Raw genomic sequence first — 23,304 nt, forward strand, 5'->3', positions numbered from 1 at the left:
TGCAAAGCTGGGGGACCGTGCCGAGGCGTCTGTGAGTAAACGTGAGTTGAGCCCCAGGCCAGCTGCTGCTGAACTGTTCCCACCCTTCCCAGGTAAAACACCTGAATATGTACAAGGACTTGAAAGCCTAGAGGAAGGGCCCTGGAGCCACACCAGCGACAGCACGCAGGCCGACTTGGTGCCTGCAGTCCAGCCAGGATGGTCCTGGCCCCGGGCGCTCTTCTGGAAGCTTTCCATTTCCCTGCCTGAGATACCCCTCCTGTCCTGGCCCCCACTGCCTTTTTCCTTCCTCACCTCTGCCCGGGGAGCAATTCCAGCGATAGGTATGGGTGACACATCCTCTTGTTTAGCAGATGGCAGCCTGGCAACTCCTGCAGAAAGTCCAGCAGAGCCCCACTGACACCGGGCCTCCCACAAAGCTGTGGCCCCTCACTCACTCCCACCAGCACAGCCCCGAGACTGCTGACGGGGCAGAGAATATGGCGTCAGGCACAGCTGCACGGGCTCTTGCTGCCTGGAGCGGTGTTTATATTGACCTCAACCCAGGCACACCTGGGGAGGGCTGGCCAGCAGGGTCAGGCTGCCCAGGTCAGCCAATCCTCACCCCTCAGGGGCTCACATTGCCGAAAATGGACCTCGCTGAACCGACCACGTCCAAGGAACAGGTGTGGGCTCCTGAGAGTCACGATACACAAGGGGCTGTAGCTCCGGCTTGTTTTCTAATCATTTTATCTGGCCCATGAGTGGGAGACAACTTCAAGAAGACCCTCTCCTAATGAGAGGAACTCAGGAGTCAGGGAGAGGAGGGGTGATGGGTGGAGACAGAGGCTTGGTGCCCCGGCTGCAGTGGAAGTCTCTGGAAGACCAGGCAGAGTGAAGCCACACAGAGTGATGCCCAGGGTCACAGACCTGTCAGACTTGCTGTTTGTTAGCTCAAGTCTGCTCTGAGGTGCTCTGTGTCAGCTCTGAGTGACAGGCGATCTGGGGTGCTCTGCAATGAGGGCTATGTGCATGGTTCCTGTGTGCCCAGCCCTGCCGGGGTACCTGCCCAGGGGAGCTCCGTATCCTGGGAAGGGCCTGACTATGAGAGCCCCATGGGCTGCTGGGGAGATGCACAGGTGAGCTCCATAACCTGGGAGTGGCCTGACCATGAGAGCCCGGTGGGCTGCTGGGGACATGCCCAGGTTAGGCCCATATCCTGGGAGGGGCCTGACTACGAGAGCCCCATGGGCTGCTGGGTAGATGCACAGGTGAGCTCCATAACCTGGGAGTGGCCTGACCATGAGAGCCCCGTGGGCTGCTGGGGACATGCCCAGGTTAGGCCCATATCCTGGAAGGGGCCTGACTACGAGAGCCCCATGTGCTGCTGGGTAGTTGCGCAGGTGAACTGCGTAACCTGGGAGTGGCCTGACCACCAGAGCCCCGTGGGTGGCTGGCGACCTGGTAAAGGATGTCAGGACAGTCAGTGAAGCCACCGAGGATATACATCCAGTAGTTCCTAATTCCTACACCCTGCTGGTCATTCTACCATCCACCAGGACATGGTATTCTGTAGTAGAATTCAATGATGCCTTCTTCTGTATTCCATTGGTCCCAGAAAGGCTCTGCTGCCCTAGTAACCAGATTTGGGAATGGAGAAATGCTGCTGCCTTGTGGCCGTTTCACACAACAGCAGCTTTAAACCCAGTGCTAATGGTCACTACATATTCACACTCATTGCAGGCCTGTAAATGACACCTGCCCTCAAAAACAATCCTGGGGTCGAAAATTGACCACAAAATTCAAAAGAGGGCAACCATCCAAGAAGACCATTTCAAGAGGTTAATTGTACTCTCCGTTTTTTTCTGTTTTTCTGTAGCAGAAATTTTAAAAGGCGTGGAAAAATGCTGAACATTAGGAATAATTAAAGATATGCAAATCCAAATTACAAAAACCTATCAGCTCACACCAGTCAGAATGGCCATCAGCAAAAATTCTGCAAACAATAAATGCTGAAGGGGTTTTGGAGAAATGCCTACCCTTGGTTCAACGTGGGACATGAGCCAATAATGTAAAGGTAAATACTGAGCTACCATTCAATCAAGCATACCCACTGCTGGGCCTATCGCCTGAGGGGATGAGAATCAAAAAGACACAGGCTGGGCTTCACTGGTGGCGCAGTGGTTGAGAGTCCGCCTGCCAATGCAGGAGACATGGGTTCATGCCCCGTTTCGGGAAGATCCCACATGCCGCAGAGCGGCTGGTCCCGTGAGCTATGGCTGCTGGGCCTGCGCATCCGGAGCCTGTGCTCTGCAATGGGAGTGTCCACAGCAGTGAGAGGCACACGTACCACGCAAAAAATAAATAAATAAATAAAGACACAGGCTGGCAATCCTGCACTCCAGCAATATTTACCATAGCCAACACTTGGAAGCTACGAAAATGTCCACCGACAGAGGAATGCACAAAGAAACAGTGGTCCATGTACACAATGGAATATGACTCCAATAAAAAATATAAATTCAATTTATAAAACAAACATAAGTAAGGACACATCAGGTTTTGGGGTCACATTCCACTCTAATATATAACCGAGGAACACCACTGTCAGGATGGTCTGTTTCCGTACTTACCAGATTGGGAAAAGCAGAAATGCTGACGCCCTCTGGCCATTACCTGCAACAGCAGCTTTAAAACGTGTGCTGAGGGTCACTTCTTATGCACCAGTACTGGAGGTCTGTAAATGAAACCTGCCCTCCAAATGTCTTGAGGGAGGTAATGGCCAAAATATTTCTAAATGTCACACATACTCCACGAAAACAGTTTGAAGAGGTAAGCTGTACTCACAGTTTGAAGAAAAAAAGGACATGCCAGAAAGCTGAATTTCAAGTGATTATGAGACGCATGCAAATCCAACCACAAAGTGGTATCAGCTCACATTAGTCAGAATAAACATCAGCAAAAAAAAATCTACAAACAATAAATGCTGAGGGTGCTGTGGAGAAGTGCATACCGTCAACTTTAAGTGTGACATAACCTGGTAAGAGCCACTAATGAGGACAGAATGGAGGTGCCTCTATAAGGTAAACATTTTGCTACCATATGATCCAGCCGGCCCACTCCTGGGCCTATAACCTAAGAAGACAGAATTGCAAAGACACAGGCAGGCAAATGTGCATTGCTGCAGCATTACAATAGCCATGACATGGAAGCAACCAAAAAGTCCATCAACAGATGAGTGGGCAAAGAAGAACTGGTACATGTGCAGACGGAATATTAGCCAAGGAAAAAAAGGACACAATGCCATGTGCAGCACCGTAGATGAGTCTAGAGGGAATCACATGACTTGTAGTAAGTCAGAAAAAGAAAGACACATATCATATGATATCACTTATAGGTGTTACATAAAAATTGATACCAGTGAAGATACTTCCACAGAGAAGGGCAATCACAGATTCATTAAACAAACTTATGGTTCACCAATGGAAAGGTGTGAGGATTGGATGCATTAGGATATTGGCGTTAACAGACATATACAAACACAGGCGAAATATATAATCACCAAGACCTACGAAATACCAAGAGAAGACTACTCAACATTCTGTCATAAGGTACGTGGGAAAAGGATCCCAGGAAGAACAGACATATGTATATGTGTAAAAGAACCATATCTTGCACACCTACACCAAGCCAAACATTTTAATCAAACTTGCTGTGATATAAAAATAAAAATTAAATTTAAAGAAAGAACAAGAATAGTGAGACAAACATAAGGGGCTTTCTCCTGGCACATACCCTTCTAAATTACAACCTAGAACACGACTTCCATTGAGGCTCTGTTGCCCTAGTAACCAGATTCGGTAAAGGAGAACTGCTGCCACCTTGTGGCCGTTTCACACAACAGCAGCTTTAATCCCAGTGCTAATGGTCAGTGGATATTCAAAATAATTGCAGGCCTGTAAATGACACCTGCTCTGAAAACAAATCCTGGGGTCCTATATCGACCAAAAATTTCAAAAGATGTCCACATTTCAAAACGACAGTTTCAAGAGACATATTTTATGCACATTTGTGTTCTGCTTCTTTCTCTTTCTTTCTTTTTTTGTTAAAACAACGGGAATGGAAAAAGGCCACCCTCAGAATGGGAGAAAATATTTGCAAACGAATCAGTGGCCAAAGCTTTAATCTCCAATATATATAAACAGCTCATGCAGCTTAATATTAAAAAAACAAACAACCCAATACAAAAATGGGTAGAACATCTAAATTGACCTTTCTTCAAAGAAGACATAGAGATGGCCAAGATGCACATGAAAAGCTGCTCAACATCATTAATTATTAGGGAACTGTAAATCCAAAGTACAATGAGGTATCACCTCACACCTGTTAGAATGGGCCTCATCAGAAAATCTACAAACAATAAATGCTGGGGAGGGTGTGGACAAAAGGAACCCTCTTCCACTATTGGTGGGAATGTAAATTGATACAGTCACTATGGAGAACAGTATGGAGGTCCCTTAAAAAACGAAAAATAGAATTACCATATGATCCAGCAATCCCACTTCTGGGCGTATACCCAGAGAAAACCATAAATCAAAAAGACACATTCACCACAATGTTCATTGCAGCACTATTTACAATAGCCAGGTAATGGAAGCAACCTAAATGCCCACAGACAGAGGAATGGATAAAGATGTGGTACATATATAAAATGGAATATTACTCAGCCATAGAAAGGGATGAAACTGGATCATTTGTAGAGACGTCGATGGACCTAGAGACTGTCATACAGAGTGAAGTAAGTCAGAAAGAGAAAAACAAATATTGTATATTAATGCATATATGTGGAACCTAGAGAAATGGTACAGATGAACAGGTTTGCAGGGCAGAAATAGAGACACAGAGGTAGAGAACGAACCTATGGACATCAAGGAGGGGAAGCCATGGGGTGGTGGTGGTGGGATGAGTTGGGAGACTGAGATTGACCTGTATACATGTATATGTATAATATAGATAACTAATAATAACCTGCTGTATAAAAAATAAATAAAATAAAATTTCATAAATTTTTTAAAGAAATAAAATTTAAAAATATAAAACAGAAAAATGTTCTTCCCTTCACAAAGATGTAATTATATGAATGAATAATTTCCACGCTTATATCTATAAATACTTAAAGAGGAATAAAATCTACCTTGAACCAAAAAAAAAAAAAAAAAAAAAACAGACACCGCCAGTTATACAGAGGAAAATCCTATCAGGGCACTTGCTCCAGTGGTCAACAATTCTGAACATCTGCCATGCAGCCAGCAGCCCCCCGCAAGGAGCGTCCTCATTGCAAAGCTGGGGGACCGTGCCGAGGCGTCTGTGAGTAAACGTGAGTTGAGCCCCAGGCCAGCTGCTGCTGAACTGTTCCCACCCTTCCCAGGTAAAACACCTGAATATGTACAAGGACTTGAAAGCCTAGAGGAAGGGCCCTGGAGCCACACCAGCGACAGCACGCAGGCCGACTTGGTGCCTGCAGTCCAGCCAGGTTGGTCCTGGCCCCGGGCGCTCTTCTGGAAGCTTTCCATTTCCCTGCCTGAGATACCCCTCTTGTCCTGGCCCCCACTGCCTTTTTCCTTCCTCACCTCTGCCCGGGGAGCAATTCCAGCGATAGGTATGGGTGACACATCCTCTTGTTTAGCAGATGGCAGCCTGGCAACTCCTGCAGAAAGTCCAGCAGAGCCCCACTGACACCGGGCCTCCCACAAAGCTGTGGCCCCTCACTCACTCCCACCAGCACAGCCCCGAGACTGCTGACGGGGCAGAGAATATGGCGTCAGGCACAGCTGCACGGGCTCTTGCTGCCTGGAGCGGTGTTTATATTGACCTCAACCCAGGCACACCTGGGGAGGGCTGGCCAGCAGGGTCAGGCTGCCCAGGTCAGCCAATCCTCACCCCTCAGGGGCTCACATTGCCGAAAATGGACCTCGCTGAACCGACCACGTCCAAGGAACAGGTGTGGGCTCCTGAGAGTCACGATACACAAGGGGCTGTAGCTCCGGCTTGTTTTCTAATCATTTTATCTGGCCCATGAGTGGGAGACAACTTCAAGAAGACCCTCTCCTAATGAGAGGAACTCAGGAGTCAGGGAGAGGAGGGGTGATGGGTGGAGACAGAGGCTTGGTGCCCCGGCTGCAGTGGAAGTCTCTGGAAGACCAGGCAGAGTGAAGCCACACAGAGTGATGCCCAGGGTCACAGACCTGTCAGACTTGCTGTTTGTTAGCTCAAGTCTGCTCTGAGGTGCTCTGTGTCAGCTCTGAGTGACAGGCGATCTGGGGTGCTCTGCAATGAGGGCTATGTGCATGGTTCCTGTGTGCCCAGCCCTGCCGGGGTACCTGCCCAGGGGAGCTCCGTATCCTGGGAAGGGCCTGACTATGAGAGCCCCATGGGCTGCTGGGGAGATGCACAGGTGAGCTCCATAACCTGGGAGTGGCCTGACCATGAGAGCCCCGTGGGCTGCTGGGGACATGCCCAGGTTAGGCCCATATCCTGGAAGGGGCCTGACTACGAGAGCCCCATGTGCTGCTGGGTAGTTGCGCAGGTGAACTGCGTAACCTGGGAGTGGCCTGACCACCAGAGCCCCGTGGGCGGCTGGGGACCTGGTAAAGGATGTCAGGACAGTCAGTGAAGCCACCGAGGATATACATCCAGTAGTTCCTAATTCCTACACCCTGCTGGTCATTCTACCATCCACCAGGACATGGTATTCTGTAGTAGAATTCAATGATGCCTTCTTCTGTATTCCATTGGTCCCAGAAAGGCTCTGCTGCCCTAGTAACCAGATTTGGGAATGGAGAAATGCTGCTGCCTTGTGGCCGTTTCACACAACAGCAGCTTTAAACCCAGTGCTAATGGTCACTACATATTCACACTCATTGCAGGCCTGTAAATGACACCTGCCCTCAAAAACAATCCTGGGGTCGAAAATTGACCACAAAATTCAAAAGAGGCCAACCATCCAAGAAGACCATTTCAAGAGGTTAATTGTACTCTCCGTTTTTTTCTGTTTTTCTGTAGCAGAAATTTTAAAAGGCGTGGAAAAATGCTGAACATTAGGAATAATTAAAGATATGCAAATCCAAATTACAAAAACCTATCAGCTCACACCAGTCAGAATGGCCATCAGCAAAAATTCTGCAAACAATAAATGCTGAAGGGGTTTTGGAGAAATGCCTACCCTTGGTTCAACGTGGGACATGAGCCAATAATGTAAAGGTAAATACTGAGCTACCATTCAATCAAGCATACCCACTGCTGGGCCTATCGCCTGAGGGGATGAGAATCAAAAAGACACAGGCTGGGCTTCACTGGTGGCGCAGTGGTTGAGAGTCCGCCTGCCAATGCAGGAGACATGGGTTCATGCCCCGTTTCGGGAAGATCCCACATGCCGCAGAGCGGCTGGTCCCGTGAGCTATGGCTGCTGGGCCTGCGCATCCGGAGCCTGTGCTCTGCAATGGGAGTGTCCACAGCAGTGAGAGGCACACGTACCACGCAAAAATAAATAAATAAATAAAGACACAGGCTGGCAATCCTGCACTCCAGCAATATTTACCATAGCCAACACTTGGAAGCTACGAAAATGTCCACCGACAGAGGAATGCACAAAGAAACAGTGGTCCATGTACACAATGGAATATGACTCCAATAAAAAATATAAATTCAATTTATAAAACAAACATAAGTAAGGACACATCAGGTTTTGGGGTCACATTCCACTCTAATATATAACCGAGGAACACCACTGTCAGGATGGTCTGTTTCCGTACTTACCAGATTGGGAAAAGCAGAAATGCTGACGCCCTCTGGCCATTACCTGCAACAGCAGCTTTAAAACGTGTGCTGAGGGTCACTTCTTATGCACCAGTACTGGAGGTCTGTAAATGAAACCTGCCCTCCAAATGTCTTGAGGGAGGTAATGGCCAAAATATTTCTAAATGTCACACATACTCCACGAAAACAGTTTGAAGAGGTAAGCTGTACTCACAGTTTGAAGAAAAAAAGGACATGCCAGAAAGCTGAATTTCAAGTGATTATGAGACGCATGCAAATCCAACCACAAAGTGGTATCAGCTCACATTAGTCAGAATAAACATCAGCAAAAAAAAAAATCTACAAACAATAAATGCTGAGGGTGCTGTGGAGAAGTGCATACCGTCAACTTTAAGTGTGACATAACCTGGTAAGAGCCACTAATGAGGACAGAATGGAGGTGCCTCTATAAGGTAAACATTTTGCTACCATATGATCCAGCCGGCCCACTCCTGGGCCTATAACCTAAGAAGACAGAATTGCAAAGACACAGGCAGGCAAATGTGCATTGCTGCAGCATTACAATAGCCATGACATGGAAGCAACCAAAAAGTCCATCAACAGATGAGTGGGCAAAGAAGAACTGGTACATGTGCAGACGGAATATTAGCCAAGGAAAAAAAGGACACAATGCCATGTGCAGCACCGTAGATGAGTCTAGAGGGAATCACATGACTTGTAGTAAGTCAGAAAAAGAAAGACACATATCATATGATATCACTTATAGGTGTTACATAAAAATTGATACCAGTGAAGATACTTCCACAGAGAAGGGCAATCACAGATTCATTAAACAAACTTATGGTTCACCAATGGAAAGGTGTGAGGATTGGATGCATTAGGATATTGGCGTTAACAGACATATACAAACACAGGCGAAATATATAATCACCAAGACCTACGAAATACCAAGAGAAGACTACTCAACATTCTGTCATAAGGTACGTGGGAAAAGGATCCCAGGAAGAACAGACATATGTATATGTGTAAAAGAACCATATCTTGCACACCTACACCAAGCCAAACATTTTAATCAAACTTGCTGTGATATAAAAATAAAAATTAAATTTAAAGAAAGAACAAGAATAGTGAGACAAACATAAGGGGCTTTCTCCTGGCACATACCCTTCTAAATTACAACCTAGAACACGACTTCCATTGAGGCTCTGTTGCCCTAGTAACCAGATTCGGTAAAGGAGAACTGCTGCCACCTTGTGGCCGTTTCACACAACAGCAGCTTTAATCCCAGTGCTAATGGTCAGTGGATATTCAAAATAATTGCAGGCCTGTAAATGACACCTGCTCTGAAAACAAATCCTGGGGTCCTATATCGACCAAAAATTTCAAAAGATGTCCACATTTCAAAACGACAGTTTCAAGAGACATATTTTATGCACATTTGTGTTCTGCTTCTTTCTCTTTCTTTCTTTTTTTGTTAAAACAACGGGAATGGAAAAAGGCCACCCTCAGAATGGGAGAAAATATTTGCAAACGAATCAGTGGCCAAAGCTTTAATCTCCAATATATATAAACAGCTCATGCAGCTTAATATTAAAAAAACAAACAACCCAATACAAAAATGGGTAGAACATCTAAATTGACCTTTCTTCAAAGAAGACATAGAGATGGCCAAGATGCACATAAAAAGCTGCTCAACATCATTAATTATTAGGGAACTGTAAATCCAAAGTACAATGAGGTATCACCTCACACCTGTTAGAATGGGCCTCATCAGAAAATCTACAAACAATAAATGCTGGGGAGGGTGTGGACAAAAGGAACCCTCTTCCACTATTGGTGGGAATGTAAATTGATACAGTCACTATGGAGAACAGTATGGAGGTCCCTTAAAAAACGAAAAATAGAATTACCATATGATCCAGCAATCCCACTTCTGGGCGTATACCCAGAGAAAACCATAAATCAAAAAGACACATTCACCACAATGTTCATTGCAGCACTATTTACAATAGCCAGGTAATGGAAGCAACCTAAATGCCCACAGACAGAGGAATGGATAAAGATGTGGTACATATATAAAATGGAATATTACTCAGCCATAGAAAGGGATGAAACTGGATCATTTGTAGAGACGTCGATGGACCTAGAGACTGTCATACAGAGTGAAGTAAGTCAGAAAGAGAAAAACAAATATTGTATATTAATGCATATATGTGGAACCTAGAGAAATGGTACAGATGAACAGGTTTGCAGGGCAGAAATAGAGACACAGAGGTAGAGAACGAACCTATGGACATCAAGGAGGGGAAGCCATGGGGTGGTGGTGGTGGGATGAGTTGGGAGACTGAGATTGACCTGTATACATGTATATGTATAATATAGATAACTAATAATAACCTGCTGTATAAAAAATAAATAAAATAAAATTTCATAAATTTTTTAAAGAAATAAAATTTAAAAATATAAAACAGAAAAATGTTCTTCCCTTCACAAAGATGTAATTATATGAATGAATAATTTCCATGCTTATATCTATAAATACTTAAAGAGGAATAAAATCTACCTTGAACCAAAAAAAAAAAAAAAAAAAAAAACAGACACCGCCAGTTATACAGAGGAAAATCCTATCAGGGCACTTGCTCCAGTGGTCAACAATTCTGAACATCTGCCATGCAGCCAGCAGCCCCCCGCAAGGAGCGTCCTCATTGCAAAGCTGGGGGACCGTGCCGAGGCGTCTGTGAGTAAACGTGAGTTGAGCCCCAGGCCAGCTGCTGCTGAACTGTTCCCACCCTTCCCAGGTAAAACACCTGAATATGTACAAGGACTTGAAAGCCTAGAGGAAGGGCCCTGGAGCCACACCAGCGACAGCACGCAGGCCGACTTGGTGCCTGCAGTCCAGCCAGGATGGTCCTGGCCCCGGGCGCTCTTCTGGAAGCTTTCCATTTCCCTGCCTGAGATACCCCTCCTGTCCTGGCCCCCACTGCCTTTTTCCTTCCTCACCTCTGCCCGGGGAGCAATTCCAGCGATAGGTATGGGTGACACATCCTCTTGTTTAGCAGATGGCAGCCTGGCAACTCCTGCAGAAAGTCCAGCAGAGCCCCACTGACACCGGGCCTCCCACAAAGCTGTGGCCCCTCACTCACTCCCACCAGCACAGCCCCGAGACTGCTGACGGGGCAGAGAATATGGCGTCAGGCACAGCTGCACGGGCTCTTGCTGCCTGGAGCGGTGTTTATATTGACCTCAACCCAGGCACACCTGGGGAGGGCTGGCCAGCAGGGTCAGGCTGCCCAGGTCAGCCAATCCTCACCCCTCAGGGGCTCACATTGCCGAAAATGGACCTCGCTGAACCGACCACGTCCAAGGAACAGGTGTGGGCTCCTGAGAGTCACGATACACAAGGGGCTGTAGCTCCGGCTTGTTTTCTAATCATTTTATCTGGCCCATGAGTGGGAGACAACTTCAAGAAGACCCTCTCCTAATGAGAGGAACTCAGGAGTCAGGGAGAGGAGGGGTGATGGGTGGAGACAGAGGCTTGGTGCCCCGGCTGCAGTGGAAGTCTCTGGAAGACCAGGCAGAGTGAAGCCACACAGAGTGATGCCCAGGGTCACAGACCTGTCAGACTTGCTGTTTGTTAGCTCAAGTCTGCTCTGAGGTGCTCTGTGTCAGCTCTGAGTGACAGGCGATCTGGGGTGCTCTGCAATGTGGGCTATGTGCATGGTTCCTGTGTGCCCAGCCCTGCCGGGGTACCTACCCAGGGGAGCTCCATATCCTGGGAAGGGCCTGACTATGAGAGCCCCATAGGCTGCTGGGGAGATGCACAGGTGAGCTCCATAACCTGGGAGTGGCCTGACCATGAGAGCCCGGTGGGCTGCTGGGGACATGCCCAGGTTAGGCCCATATCCTGGGAGGGGCCTGACTACGAGAGCCCCATGGGCTGCTGGGTAGATGCACAGGTGAGCTCCATAACCTGCGAGTGGCCTGACCATGAGAGCCCCGTGGGCTGCTGGGGACATGCCCAGGTTAGGCCCATATCCTGGAAGGGGCCTGACTACGAGAGCCCCATGTGCTGCTGGGTAGTTGCGCAGGTGAACTCCGTAACCTGGGAGTGGCCTGACCACCAGAGCCCCGTGGGCGGCTGGGGACCTGGTAAAGGATGTCAGGACAGTCAGTGAAGCCACCGAGGATATACATCCAGTAGTTCCTAATTCCTACACCCTGCTGGTCATTCTACCATCCACCAGGACATGGTATTCTGTAGTAGAATTCAATGATGCCTTCTTCTGTATTCCATTGGTCCCAGAAAGGTTCTGCTGCCCTAGTAACCAGATTTGGGAATGGAGAAATGCTGCTGCCTTGTGGCCGTTTCACACAACAGCAGCTTTAAACCCAGTGCTAATGGTCACTACATATTCACACTCATTGCAGGCCTGTAAATGACACCTGCCCTCAAAAACAATCCTGGGGTCGAAAATTGACCACAAAATTCAAAAGAGGGCAACCATCCAAGAAGACCATTTCAAGAGGTTAATTGTACTCTCCGTTTTTTTCTGTTTTTCTGTAGCAGAAATTTTAAAAGGCGTGGAAAAATGCTGAACATTAGGAATAATTAAAGATATGCAAATCCAAATTACAAAAACCTATCAGCTCACACCAGTCAGAATGGCCATCAGCAAAAATTCTGCAAACAATAAATGCTGAAGGGGTTTTGGAGAAATGCCTACCCTTGGTTCAACGTGGGACATGAGCCAATAATGTAAAGGTAAATACTGAGCTACCATTCAATCAAGCATACCCACTGCTGGGCCTATCGCCTGAGGGGATGAGAATCAAAAAGACACAGGCTGGGCTTCACTGGTGGCGCAGTGGTTGAGAGTCCGCCTGCCAATGCAGGAGACATGGGTTCATGCCCCGTTTCGGGAAGATCCCACATGCCGCAGAGCGGCTGGTCCCGTGAGCTATGGCTGCTGGGCCTGCGCATCCGGAGCCTGTGCTCTGCAATGGGAGTGTCCACAGCAGTGAGAGGCACATGTACCACGCAAAAAAAAATAAATAAATAAAGACACAGGCTGGCAATCCTGCACTCCAGCAATATTTACCATAGCCAACACTTGGAAGCTACGAAAATGTCCACCGACAGAGGAATGCACAAAGAAACAGTGGTCCATGTACACAATGGAATATGACTCCAATAAAAAATATAAATTCAATTTATAAAACAAACATAAGTAAGGACACATCAGGTTTTGGGGTCACATTCCACTCTAATATATAACCGAGGAACACCACTGTCAGGATGGTCTGTTTCCGTACTTACCAGATTGGGAAAAGCAGAAATGCTGACGCCCTCTGGCCATTACCTGCAACAGCAGCTTTAAAACGTGTGCTGAGGGTCACTTCTTATGCACCAGTACTGGAGGTCTGTAAATGAAACCTGCCCTCCAAATGTCTTGAGGGAGGTAATGGCCAAAATATTTCTAAATGTCACACATACTCCACGAAAACAGTTTGAAGAGGTAAGCTGTACTCACAGTTTGAAGAAAAAAAGGACATGCCAGAAAGCTGAATTTCAAGTGATTATGAGACGCATGCAAATCCAACCACAAAGTGGTATCAGCTCACATTAGTCAAAATAAACATCAGCAAAAAAAAAAATCTACAAACAATAAATGCTGAGGGTGTTGTGGAGAAGTGCATACCGTCAACTTTAAGTGTGACATAACCTGGTAAGAGCCACTAATGAGGACAGAATGGAGGTGCCTCTATAAGTAAACATTTTGCTACCATATGATCCAGCCGGCCCACTCCTGGGCCTATAACCTAAGAAGACAGAATTGCAAAGACACAGGCAGGCAAATGTGCATTGCTGCAGCATTACAATAGCCATGACATGGAAGCAACCAAAAAGTCCATCAACAGATGAGTGGGCAAAGAAGAACTGGTACATGTGCAGACGGAATATTAGCCAAGGAAAAAAAGGACACAATGCCATGTGCAGCACCGTAGATGAGTCTAGAGGGAATCACATGACTTGTAGTAAGTCAGAAAAAGAAAGACACATATCATATGATATCACTTATAGGTGTTACATAAAAATTGATACCAGTGAAGATACTTCCACAGAGAAGGGCAATCACAGATTCATTAAACAAACTTATGGTTCACCAATGGAAAGGTGTGAGGATTGGATGCATTAGGATATTGGCGTTAACAGACATATACAAACACAGGCGAAATATATAATCACCAAGACCTACGAAATACCAAGAGAAGACTACTCAACATTCTGTCATAAGGTACGTGGGAAAAGGATCCCAGGAAGAACAGACATATGTATATGTGTAAAAGAACCATATCTTGCACACCTACACCAAGCCAAACATTTTAATCAAACTTGCTGTGATATAAAAATAAAAATTAAATTTAAAGAAAGAACAAGAATAGTGAGACAAACATAAGGGGCTTTCTCCTGGCACATACCCTTCTAAATTACAACCTAGAACACGACTTCCATTGAGGCTCTGTTGCCCTAGTAACCAGATTCGGTAAAGGAGAACTGCTGCCACCTTGTGGCCGTTTCACACAACAGCAGCTTTAATCCCAGTGCTAATGGTCAGTGGATATTCAAAATAATTGCAGGCCTGTAAATGACACCTGCTCTGAAAACAAATCCTGGGGTCCTATATCGACCAAAAATTTCAAAAGATGTCCACATTTCAAAACGACAGTTTCAAGAGACATATTTTATGCACATTTGTGTTCTGCTTCTTTCTCTTTCTTTCTTTTTTTGTTAAAACAACGGGAATGGAAAAAGGCCACCCTCAGAATGGGAGAAAATATTTGCAAACGAATCAGTGGACAAAGCTTTAATCTCCAATATATATAAACAGCTCATGCAGCTTAATATTAAAAAAACAAACAACCCAATACAAAAATGGGTAGAACATCTAAATTGACCTTTCTTCAAAGAAGACATAGAGATGGCCAAGATGCACATGAAAAGCTGCTCAACATCATTAATTATTAGGGAACTGTAAATCCAAAGTACAATGAGGTATCACCTCACACCTGTTAGAATGGGCCTCATCAGAAAATCTACAAACAATAAATGCTGGGGAGAGTGTGGACAAAAGGAACCCTCTTCCACTATTGGTGGGAATGTAAATTGATACAGTCACTATGGAGAACAGTATGGAGGTCCCTTAAAAAACGAAAAATAGAATTACCATATGATCCAGCAATCCCACTTCTGGGCGTATACCCAGAGAAAACCATAAATCAAAAAGACACATTCACCACAATGTTCATTGCAGCACTATTTACAATAGCCAGGTAATGGAAGCAACCTAAATGCCCACAGACAGAGGAATGGATAAAGATGTGGTACATATATAAAATGGAATATTACTCAGCCATAGAAAGGGATGAAACTGGATCATTTGTAGAGACGTCGATGGACCTAGAGACTGTCATACAGAGTGAAGTAAGTCAGAAAGAGAAAAACAAATATTGTATATTAATGCATATATGTGGAACCTAGAGAAATGGTACAGATGAACAGGTTTGCAGGGCAGAAATAGAGACACAGAGGTAGAGAACGAACCTATGGACATCAAGGAGGGGAAGCCATGGGGTGGTGGTGGTGGGATGAGTTGGGAGACTGAGATTGACCTGTATACATGTATATGTATAATATAGATAACTAATAATAACCTGCTGTATAAAAAATAAATAAAATAAAATTTCATAAATTTTTTAAAGAAATAAAATTTAAAAATATAAAACAGAAAAATGTTCTTCCCTTCACAAAGATGTAATTATATGAATGAATAATTTCCATGCTTATATCTATAAATACTTAAAGAGGAATAAAATCTACCTTGAACCAAAAAAAAAAAAAAAAAAAAAACAGACACCGCCAGTTATACAGAGGAAAATCCTATCAGGGCACTTGCTCCAGTGGTCAACAATTCTGAACATCTGCCATGCAGCCAGCAGCCCCCCGCAAGGAGCGTCCTCATTGCAAAGCTGGGGGACCGTGCCGAGGCGTCTGTGAGTAAACGTGAGTTGAGCCCCAGGCCAGCTGCTGCTGAACTGTTCCCACCCTTCCCAGGTAAAACACCTGAATATGTACAAGGACTTGAAAGCCTAGAGGAAGGGCCCTGGAGCCACACCAGCGACAGCATGCAGGCCGACTTGGTGCCTGCAGTCCAGCCAGGATGGTCCTGGCCCCGGGCGCTCTTCTGGAAGCTTTCCATTTCCCTGCCTGAGATACCCCTCCTGTCCTGGCCCCCACTGCCTTTTTCCTTCCTCACCTCTGCCCGGGGAGCAATTCCAGCGATAGGTATGGGTGACACATCCTCTTGTTTAGCAGATGGCAGCCTGGCAACTCCTGCAGAATGTCCAGCAGAGCCCCACTGACACCGGGCCTCCCACAAAGCTGTGGCCCCTCACTCACTCCCACCAGCACAGCCCCGAGACTGCTGACGGGGCAGAGAATATGGCGTCAGGCACAGCTGCACGGGCTCTTGCTGCCTGGAGCGGTGTTTATATTGACCTCAACCCAGGCACACCTGGGGAGGGCTGGCCAGCAGGGTCAGGCTGCCCAGGTCAGCCAATCCTCACCCCTCAGGGGCTCACATTGCCGAAAATGGACCTCGCTGAACCGACCACGTCCAAGGAACAGGTGTGGGCTCCTGAGAGTCACGATACACAAGGGGCTGTAGCTCCGGCTTGTTTTCTAATCATTTTATCTGGCCCATGAGTGGGAGACAACTTCAAGAAGACCCTCTCCTAATGAGAGGAACTCAGGAGTCAGGGAGAGGAGGGGTGATGGGTGGAGACAGAGGCTTGGTGCCCCGGCTGCAGTGGAAGTCTCTGGAAGACCAGGCAGAGTGAAGCCACACAGAGTGATGCCCAGGGTCACAGACCTGTCAGACTTGCTGTTTGTTAGCTCAAGTCTGCTCTGAGGTGCTCTGTGTCAGCTCTGAGTGACAGGCGATCTGGGGTGCTCTGCAATGAGGGCTATGTGCATGGTTCCTGTGTGCCCAGCCCTGCCGGGGTACCTGCCCAGGGGAGCTCCGTATCCTGGGAAGGGCCTGACTATGAGAGCCCCATAGGCTGCTGGGGAGATGCACAGGTGAGCTCCATAACCTGGGAGTGGCCTGACCATGAGAGCCCGGTGGGCTGCTGGGGACATGCCCAGGTTAGGCCCATATCCTGGGAGGGGCCTGACTACGAGAGCCCCATGGGCTGCTGGGTAGATGCACAGGTGAGCTCCATAACCTGGGAGTGGCCTGACCATGAGAGCCCCGTGGGCTGCTGGGGACATGCCCAGGTTAGGCCCATATCCTGGAAGGGGCCTGACTACGAGAGCCCCATGTGCTGCTGGGTAGTTGCGCAGGTGAACTGCGTAACCTGGGAGTGGCCTGACCACCAGAGCCCAGTGGGCGGCTGGGGACCTGGTAAAGGATGTCAGGACAGTCAGTGAAGCCACCGAGGATATACATCCAGTAGTTCCTAATTCCTACACCCTGCTGGTCATTCTACCATCCACCAGGACATGGTATTCTGTAGTAGAATTCAATGATGCCTTCTTCTGTATTCCATTGGTCCCAGAAAGGCTCTGCTGCCCTAGTAACCAGATTTGGGAATGGAGAAATGCTGCTGCCTTGTGGCCGTTTCACACAACAGCAGCTTTAAACCCAGTGCTAATGGTCACTACATATTCACACTCATTGCAGGCCTGTAAATGACACCTGCCCTCAAAAACAATCCTGGGGTCGAAAATTGACCACAAAATTCAAAAGAGGGCAACCATCCAAGAAGACCATTTCAAGAGGTTAATTGTACTCTCCGTTTTTTTTCTGTTTTTCTGTAGCAGAAATTTTAAAAGGCGTGGAAAAATGCTGAACATTAGGAATAATTAAAGATATGCAAATCCAAATTACAAAAACCTATCAGCTCACACCAGTCAGAATGGCCATCAGCAAAAATTCTGCAAACAATAAATGCTGAAGGGGTTTTGGAGAAATGCCTACCCTTGGTTCAACGTGGGACATGAGCCAATAATGTAAAGGTAAATACTGAGCTACCATTCAATCAAGCATACCCACTGCTGGGCCTATCGCCTGAGGGGATGAGAATCAAAAAGACACAGGCTGGGCTTCACTGGTGGCGCAGTGGTTGAGAGTCCGCCTGCCAATGCAGGAGACATGGGTTCATGCCCCGTTTCGGGAAGATCCCACATGCCGCAGAGCGGCTGGTCCCGTGAGCTATGGCTGCTGGGCCTGCGCATCCGGAGCCTGTGCTCTGCAATGGGAGTGTCCACAGCAGTGAGAGGCACACGTACCACGCAAAAATAAATAAATAAATAAAGACACAGGCTGGCAATCCTGCACTCCAGCAATATTTACCATAGCCAACACTTGGAAGCTACGAAAATGTCCACCGACAGAGGAATGCACAAAGAAACAGTGGTCCATGTACACAATGGAATATGACTCCAATAAAAAATATAAATTCAATTTATAAAACAAACATAAGTAAGGACACATCAGGTTTTGGGGTCACATTCCACTCTAATATATAACCGAGGAACACCACTGTCAGGATGGTCTGTTTCCGTACTTACCAGATTGGGAAAAGCAGAAATGCTGACGCCCTCTGGCCATTACCTGCAACAGCAGCTTTAAAACGTGTGCTGAGGGTCACTTCTTATGCACCAGTACTGGAGGTCTGTAAATGAAACCTGCCCTCCAAATGTCTTGAGGGAGGTAATGGCCAAAATATTTCTAAATGTCACACATACTCCACGAAAACAGTTTGAAGAGGTAAGCTGTACTCACAGTTTGAAGAAAAAAAGGACATGCCAGAAAGCTGAATTTCAAGTGATTATGAGACGCATGCAAATCCAACCACAAAGTGGTATCAGCTCACATTAGTCAGAATAAACATCAGCAAAAAAAAAAATCTACAAACAATAAATGCTGAGGGTGCTGTGGAGAAGTGCATACCGTCAACTTTAAGTGTGACATAACCTGGTAAGAGCCACTAATGAGGACAGAATGGAGGTGCCTCTATAAGGTAAACATTTTGCTACCATATGATCCAGCCGGCCCACTCCTGGGCCTATAACCTAAGAAGACAGAATTGCAAAGACACAGGCAGGCAAATGTGCATTGCTGCAGCATTACAATAGCCATGACATGGAAGCAACCAAAAAGTCCATCAACAGATGAGTGGGCAAAGAAGAACTGGTACATGTGCAGACGGAATATTAGCCAAGGAAAAAAAGGACACAATGCCATGTGCAGCACCGTAGATGAGTCTAGAGGGAATCACATGACTTGTAGTAAGTCAGAAAAAGAAAGACACATATCATATGATATCACTTATAGGTGTTACATAAAAATTGATACCAGTGAAGATACTTCCACAGAGAAGGGCAATCACAGATTCATTAAACAAACTTATGGTTCACCAATGGAAAGGTGTGAGGATTGGATGCATTAGGATATTGGCGTTAACAGACATATACAAACACAGGCGAAATATATAATCACCAAGACCTACGAAATACCAAGAGAAGACTACTCAACATTCTGTCATAAGGTACGTGGGAAAAGGATCCCAGGAAGAACAGACATATGTATATGTGTAAAAGAACCATATCTTGCACACCTACACCAAGCCAAACATTTTAATCAAACTTGCTGTGATATAAAAATAAAAATTAAATTTAAAGAAAGAACAAGAATAGTGAGACAAACATAAGGGGCTTTCTCCTGGCACATACCCTTCTAAATTACAACCTAGAACACGACTTCCATTGAGGCTCTGTTGCCCTAGTAACCAGATTCGGTAAAGGAGAACTGCTGCCACCTTGTGGCCGTTTCACACAACAGCAGCTTTAATCCCAGTGCTAATGGTCAGTGGATATTCAAAATAATTGCAGGCCTGTAAATGACACCTGCTCTGAAAACAAATCCTGGGGTCCTATATCGACCAAAAATTTCAAAAGATGTCCACATTTCAAAACGACAGTTTCAAGAGACATATTTTATGCACATTTGTGTTCTGCTTCTTTCTCTTTCTTTCTTTTTTTGTTAAAACAACGGGAATGGAAAAAGGCCACCCTCAGAATGGGAGAAAATATTTGCAAACGAATCAGTGGACAAAGCTTTAATCTCCAATATATATAAACAGCTCATGCAGCTTAATATTAAAAAAACAAACAACCCAATACAAAAATGGGTAGAACATCTAAATTGACCTTTCTTCAAAGAAGACATAGAGATGGCCAAGATGCACATGAAAAGCTGCTCAACATCATTAATTATTAGGGAACTGTAAATCCAAAGTACAATGAGGTATCACCTCACACCTGTTAGAATGGGCCTCATCAGAAAATCTACAAACAATAAATGCTGGGGAGGGTGTGGACAAAAGGAACCCTCTTCCACTATTGGTGGGAATGTAAATTGATACAGTCACTATGGAGAACAGTATGGAGGTCCCTTAAAAAACGAAAAATAGAATTACCATATGATCCAGCAATCCCACTTCTGGGCGTATACCCAGAGAAAACCATAAATCAAAAAGACACATTCACCACAATGTTCATTGCAGCACTATTTACAATAGCCAGGTAATGGAAGCAACCTAAATGCCCACAGACAGAGGAATGGATAAAGATATGGTACATATATAAAATGGAATATTACTCAGCCATAGAAAGGGATGAAACTGGATCATTTGTAGAGACGTCGATGGACCTAGAGACTGTCATACAGAGTGAAGTAAGTCAGAAAGAGAAAAACAAATATTGTATATTAATGCATATATGTGGAACCTAGAGAAATGGTACAGATGAACAGGTTTGCAGGGCAGAAATAGAGACACAGAGGTAGAGAACGAACCTATGGACATCAAGGAGGGGAAGCCATGGGGTGGTGGTGGTGGGATGAGTTGGGAGACTGAGATTGACCTGTATACATGTATATGTATAATATAGATAACTAATAATAACCTGCTGTATAAAAAATAAATAAAATAAAATTTCATAAATTTTTTAAAGAAATAAAATTTAAAAATATAAAACAGAAAAATGTTCTTCCCTTCACAAAGATGTAATTATATGAATGAATAATTTCCATGCTTATATCTATAAATACTTAAAGAGGAATAAAATCTACCTTGAACCAAAAAAAAAAAAAAACAGACACCGCCAGTTATACAGAGGAAAATCCTATCAGGGCACTTGCTCCAGTGGTCAACAATTCTGAACATCTGCCATGCAGCCAGCAGCCCCCCGCAAGGAGCGTCCTCATTGCAAAGCTGGGGGACCGTGCCGAGGCGTCTGTGAGTAAACGTGAGTTGAGCCCCAGGCCAGCTGCTGCTGAACTGTTCCCACCCTTCCCAGGTAAAACACCTGAATATGTACAAGGACTTGAAAGCCTAGAGGAAGGGCCCTGGAGCCACACCAGCGACAGCATGCAGGCCGACTTGGTGCCTGCAGTCCAGCCAGGATGGTCCTGGCCCCGGGCGCTCTTCTGGAAGCTTTCCATTTCCCTGCCTGAGATACCCCTCCTGTCCTGGCCCCCACTGCCTTTTTCCTTCCTCACCTCTGCCCGGGGAGCAATTCCAGCGATAGGTATGGGTGACACATCCTCTTGTTTAGCAGATGGCAGCCTGGCAACTCCTGCAGAAAGTCCAGCAGAGCCCCACTGACACCGGGCCTCCCACAAAGCTGTGGCCCCTCACTCACTCCCACCAGCACAGCCCCGAGACTGCTGACGGGGCAGAGAATATGGCGTCAGGCACAGCTGCACGGGCTCTTGCTGCCTGGAGCGGTGTTTATATTGACCTCAACCCAGGCACACCTGGGGAGGGCTGGCCAGCAGGGTCAGGCTGCCCAGGTCAGCCAATCCTCACCCCTCAGGGGCTCACATTGCCGAAAATGGACCTCGCTGAACCGACCACGTCCAAGGAACAGGTGTGGGCTCCTGAGAGTCACGATACACAAGGGGCTGTAGCTCCGGCTTGTTTTCTAATCATTTTATCTGGCCCATGAGTGGGAGACAACTTCAAGAAGACCCTCTCCTAATGAGAGGAACTCAGGAGTCAGGGAGAGGAGGGGTGATGGGTGGAGACAGAGGCTTGGTGCCCCGGCTGCAGTGGAAGTCTCTGGAAGACCAGGCAGAGTGAAGCCACACAGAGTGATGCCCAGGGTCACAGACCTGTCAGACTTGCTGTTTGTTAGCTCAAGTCTGCTCTGAGGTGCTCTGTGTCAGCTCTGAGTGACAGGCGATCTGGGGTGCTCTGCAATGAGGGCTATGTGCATGGTTCCTGTGTGCCCAGCCCTGCCGGGGTACCTGCCCAGGGGAGCTCCGTATCCTGGGAAGGGCCTGACTATGAGAGCCCCATAGGCTGCTGGGGAGATGCACAGGTGAGCTCCATAACCTGGGAGTGGCCTGACCATGAGAGCCCGGTGGGCTGCTGGGGACATGCCCAGGTTAGGCCCATATCCTGGGAGGGGCCTGACTACGAGAGCCCCATGGGCTGCTGGGTAGATGCACAGGTGAGCTCCATAACCTGGGAGTGGCCTGACCATGAGAGCCCCGTGGGCTGCTGGGGACATGCCCAGGTTAGGCCCATATCCTGGAAGGGGCCTGACTACGAGAGCCCCATGTGCTGCTGGGTAGTTGCGCAGGTGAACTGCGTAACCTGGGAGTGGCCTGACCACCAGAGCCCAGTGGGCGGCTGGGGACCTGGTAAAGGATGTCAGGACAGTCAGTGAAGCCACCGAGGATATACATCCAGTAGTTCCTAATTCCTACACCCTGCTGGTCATTCTACCATCCACCAGGACATGGTATTCTGTAGTAGAATTCAATGATGCCTTCTTCTGTATTCCATTGGTCCCAGAAAGGCTCTGCTGCCCTAGTAACCAGATTTGGGAATGGAGAAATGCTGCTGCCTTGTGGCCGTTTCACACAACAGCAGCTTTAAACCCAGTGCTAATGGTCACTAAATATTCACACTCATTGCAGGCCTGTAAATGACACCTGCCCTCAAAAACAATCCTGGGGTCGAAAATTGACCACAAAATTCAAAAGAGGGCAACCATCCAAGAAGACCATTTCAAGAGGTTAATTGTACTCTCCGTTTTTTTTCTGTTTTTCTGTAGCAGAAATTTTAAAAGGCGTGGAAAAATGCTGAACATTAGGAATAATTAAAGATATGCAAATCCAAATTACAAAAACCTATCAGCTCACACCAGTCAGAATGGCCATCAGCAAAAATTCTGCAAACAATAAATGCTGAAGGGGTTTTGGAGAAATGCCTACCCTTGGTTCAACGTGGGACATGAGCCAATAATGTAAAGGTAAATACTGAGCTACCATTCAATCAAGCATACCCACTGCTGGGCCTATCGCCTGAGGGGATGAGAATCAAAAAGACACAGGCTGGGCTTCACTGGTGGCGCAGTGGTTGAGAGTCCGCCTG

This window comes from Mesoplodon densirostris, chromosome 1 (assembly GCF_025265405.1).
Source record: "Mesoplodon densirostris isolate mMesDen1 chromosome 1, mMesDen1 primary haplotype, whole genome shotgun sequence".
NCBI lineage: Eukaryota > Metazoa > Chordata > Mammalia > Artiodactyla > Ziphiidae > Mesoplodon > Mesoplodon densirostris.